Source organism: Corylus avellana, chromosome ca8 (genome assembly GCF_901000735.1).
Source record: "Corylus avellana chromosome ca8, CavTom2PMs-1.0".
Classification (NCBI taxonomy): Eukaryota; Viridiplantae; Streptophyta; class Magnoliopsida; order Fagales; family Betulaceae; genus Corylus; species Corylus avellana.
Window position 1 is genome coordinate 10,484,269 of NC_081548.1, and position 5,000 is coordinate 10,489,268.

Here is a 5,000-nt window from a genome sequence, read left to right on the forward strand (position 1 = left end):
CGATAATAGTGTTCCTTATTAAAATAAATCAATCAATCTCTGAAATAAAAATCGTGCCAATGCACTTATTAAGTTGACTAATATGAAATCACATGAAATTCCTAAATACGCCCGACCCCCATTCCAGCCTCCTAATGCAACCTGATTACCACCTGAAACAAGAAATAATACTGATAAGCCCAAAGGGGGCTTAGTAAGTGAAATCTACAACCATAAGTAGTTTTACTCCTTGTCCCATTTTGAAAACTGGAACTTATAACTACATATGTTCCCAGTATATTTTAAAATTTTCAGAAAGATCGGAAAGCATATAAAATATATTATCATTAATACAATTGTTGATAGTCTTTATCTTATACTAGGGCCCATGTATATTGTTACCCCTGTATACTAGGGTTGTGCGGCCCTTGTGACCTGGGATGAGATACTGTGGCCACAGCCCCATCCTCTTGGCCAGTTGATTAACTCTAGGTGCACTCAGCATGGTAAAAAATGATGGAACCACCTTCTGGCAGAGCCTCTTTCAACGGTTGCGCCTCAATCCTTAGCATCGGTATCGAGTTTCTCTCTTGCTTCTCTTGGGGCCAAAAATACTCTCCTCTCTACATTTGTCCTCATTTTATAACACTTTTTTCTCATTTCTTGTACTTTCTTTGTACTTCTTAAGGTATATCTTAGGGCAACACGTAGGAGAGTTTATCATCATTTTCTCAAAATTTCTTATAAACATCATTATTTTCACAAAGTTTCTTTTTCTCAAACTTGTCATGCATGCAACATAATTCCATAATATAAACAAAATGATCATTTACAATTTGAAACAAAATTTCATAAAGAGCATGACATGATAATTTTTTTGGAAGGGATAGTAAATTAACTTACCTCTTGACTGCATTTAAAAATTTCCTCTGATTGCTAACTAATCTCCTGAAGGAAATCCAGACACGTTATTACCCTCATACGTATCACAACAAAACATTCCATTACTACCTAAATTAATGGGCAAATAATTGTACGTTTTACCCGTAAGTGCATGAGGTCAACATAGTAGTATAAGGTGCAAGTATGGGGTCATTCCCACGAGGATTACTAAATTTGCTTAAAATAAATTTCAAAAGTAAAACAAAACAGGATTGAATTTTGATTTGATAATGACAAAAAGGTAGGGCTTTGATATCAACCATTAATTATATTCAGATAATATATCAATATGCCAATGCTTTAATCATGTTATGTATATCTAATATTTGTGAACCTAAGGGCATGGGTGTCTACTCCTTAGACTATTGATTTCCCTAAGCAACAAATTAGGCATGAATTCTTTTCTTTTTTAAAGGATTTAACATGGGCATCTACTAAGTTGTTCTTTAAGAAAGCATAATTATGTGGAAATCGACAAACACATGAGGCCTAGGACATGGGTGTCTACTCCCGGTTCCCCATGTTGATTAACCCAAGAACCCGGTGTGAATTTCTTTTGTTGTGCAAATTTATTTAACTCGCAAGTGCACGAATCAATTGTAGTTTAATGGATTGCAAGTGCGAGGTCGAACCCACAGAGAATTGTACTTTTGAAAGAACAACATATATCTAAACTAATTTTACCCTAACCTAGTTCCAAAAAAAGTTTGAATTTTGAGTTTTGAAAATTAAGGGATAAACATAAACTATATAAAATAAAACAAAAGGTAAAGACTATGGTTTAGGAATCCACACTCACTGAATCATAACAACATACTCCATGTTCATCAATATTTATCCGAAGTTCTCACAATTTAAATCTTATATATGTTTTACTATGCTTCAAAGAATTAATAAAAACCATCCCATGTATCCATTCATTGGCCAAATCACAAAAGGAATCCAAATTCAATTGAAACACCAGATATATCCGTAGAACAAATCACAAGGGATATCCAATTTTTATGAGTTAAAAACCAAGCAATCAATCATATGAAATTATCTCAAATCATCACATGTATCCCTGAATCACAAGAGATATCCAAGAATCACTCCACACATTGATTAGAAGTAAAACAATTGAAATATAAAACTCAATAAAATCGGATAAATAAAGACTTACATAAAAGTGATGTCGTTCTTCATCAGTTAGGCATCATCCCCAACCTTAGTTGGGAATTTAGCTCTACATAAAAATAAAATCTAAACCTAAACCTAAACCTAAAGAAAAACTAAACAAAAGAAGAGAAAAACTGTAGAATTTTGCTCTCTAGGATTGTGTATCTTTTCTTGAATGGAAAGAAGTCTATTTATAGGCTTAGGAAAGTCCTAAAAACCTTATTAAACCTAGATAATTCGGAGGTCTGTCTCCCAGTCAAAATAGAAGTCAGAAATCAGAATAGGATTCGTCTAGATTTGTGTCCTTTAATTGCGGGGCGATTTTGGCATCGTAGCTGTTGGAATTAGGAAAAGCCTATTTCACAACAAATTGTAGTATTTTGAATTATCTTTCCAATTCCGCTTGAATCACTTCAATCCGATATTTGAACGAAACATGACGGTCAAAATACTGAGACGTATACAGAATCTGAATTCGAATCCGATCTGAAATCTTATCCAATCTGATCTTTTATCCAATTTAATCTGATTTAACCTTTTTCTTGGATTTGGTTAGACTTAATCACATCATCTAGGTTTTCTCAAAGTATGCTTTCTTTCAAACTTTGCATTTTTCCCTTTAAAGCTGTAGTTTTTCTTCAACGACCTACAAAACACTAAAAACACAAAACTAACACAAAACATTAAATAACGACACAACTAAAGGATTAACTAATGTAAATAAAGGGGTCCAAATATGCAATATTTGGCACTTATCATTTTCCATGTTGATTAACCCAAGAACCCTTGAGGAGATTCTTTTGTCACTCTATTAAGCCCAGGACTTGATCATCCAAATTGACTTAAATAACTAATCCATATCACATGCATATAATGGCTAATTACACACATATGAGGAATTCGATAAAACATGAATTAATCAAGTTAAGCATCATGATATGACTATCACAAAGGCCCCAATATTGAAATATTAAAGAAACATAATTAAGGCTTCAATCTAGCCCTACTAAAGTAGTTAGTTACACATAATTAAAATAAAGGGTAAAGAAAGAACCGAACACCTCTCCTAGAAGTAGCCTCCAAATTCCCCTCTCCAAAGTTATATGGAATTGTGTCTCCTCAATTGTGTATTAAATTGTGAGGCTTAGAGGTCTATTTATAGGCCTTAGGAGAGTCCTAGAAGCTCTAGTAATCCTGAAAAATTCGGAGTCCAGCCTCCTAGTCCAATTAGGAAGTAATCCTAGTTCAAATCGGAATAGGATTTGTCCAAATTTGCATTCTTTTATTGCAGAACGATTTTGGCATAGCAAAATTCCGAATTGGGGCAATACTATTTCACAGTGATTTGTATACTTCTGAGTTAGCTTTCTAATGCCATTGGAATCTCTTCAATCGGATACTTGAGCTGAAAGTTATGGTCAAAATACAAAGACATTCGTAGAATCCAAATTTGAATCCAATCCAATTTTGACTCCAATTAGAGAAATTCCGATTTAATTCTTTCCTTTATTTGATTAAACTTAACCACATCATATAGGTCCTCTATTATAATTGGTTAAGCTTAACCATATCTTCTAGGTCTTCCCAATTTGCCGTTTAAGCTTGGAAGTTTTGTCAGAAACGCTTTCTTTTCTTCCATGACCTACAAAAACACAGAAAACACAAAAGGAAAATAAAATAGCACAACATAACAAGACTAAGAAATTAAAAAGTGTAAATTAAGGGCTAAAATATCAATATTTTGGCACTTATCAGTTTGTCGACCTCTTTGTAATGGAACCAAATACGTCTTTTTCTAGTGCCACTCCTATTTTTAATGGCAACGATTATGCTCACTAGAATGTCCGTATGAAAGTGTACTTGAAGGGGCTTAATGATAATATATGGATTCCTGATGAGAATCAACTAGCACCATTAAAGGATCCATTGCATGTTCCAGTTGTGCCTATTACTAGAGCAAGATCCAAGAAGATCAAAGAAGCACTTAATGGGTTGATTCAAGAGATTTGGGCTGGTTCTAAAATGGGGCATTCCAAGTTTGGCCCACAGGAAGATGAAGGCGTAATAAATTTAATCCAAGCTATTGATGGGGCTGATCTTGCTTAATTGGGCATAATTTCCTTAGCAATGGCGTGAATTAATGGTTGATTATGGCTGATTGACTTTCCAATTACATACCAATTAATTGACTGATTGACTTACCTATTTCAAGACCTTCCTTAGGCATGATTTCCTTGCCTATTTCAGTCTATTTTTGGCATGGAGGAGCTGCTAATTTCATACCAAATCAACCTTAATTTTATGCTGCTATTATTTAGTCCTTTTTTTTTATCTATATTCCAATGTTGGAACCAATTTAATGTCCTTACCATAGCAGGCAGGTAGTCTTATTTTCAGCCATGTTTATAAATAGCATACACTCATTGTAATGAGGGCATCATGAATGAAAATTAGAATAAACGTGAGGTTTGCTTCTTCTATTGATTCTTCAAAGAACTTGTGAACTTATCAAGGATTCTTCCTTGTGGCGTTCAAACTTTATACCTTCGGTTCGTGATTTAGTTATAATAATTGGGTCGAGGGTTATTACTTTATACATTTGCTTCGCGTTTCATTTATAAACGTTGGGTCGGGGTTCTCTATCAAAATCTGAATTTTAGCTTTCTTGGGTTGGTATTCCAATATTGTTTGTTGGGTCTCAAAAGCGTGTCGATTGAGGTTCGCATCATTTGGTATCAGAGCATAGGCTCTAAAATTAAGTTTACTATCCTTTTTATCTTTTGTTTATTGTTATCATCCTATCTTGTTCCGTTTGTTTTCATTATTTCTTGTTTTTTGTTTTGCGTCGTGCACCAAGAATCGTGCACCAAGTTTAAAAAAAAAAAAAAAAAAGAGGAGATGTCAGAAATGAAAAGAAAAAG

At 33.9% G+C, this 5,000-nt stretch overlaps 1 pseudogene; it reads left to right on the forward strand.

The window, feature by feature from the left end:
- The window catches only part of LOC132190872 (uncharacterized), a 12,378-nt pseudogene that overhangs the window by 2,432 nt on the left and 4,946 nt on the right, over window positions 1–5,000 (forward strand).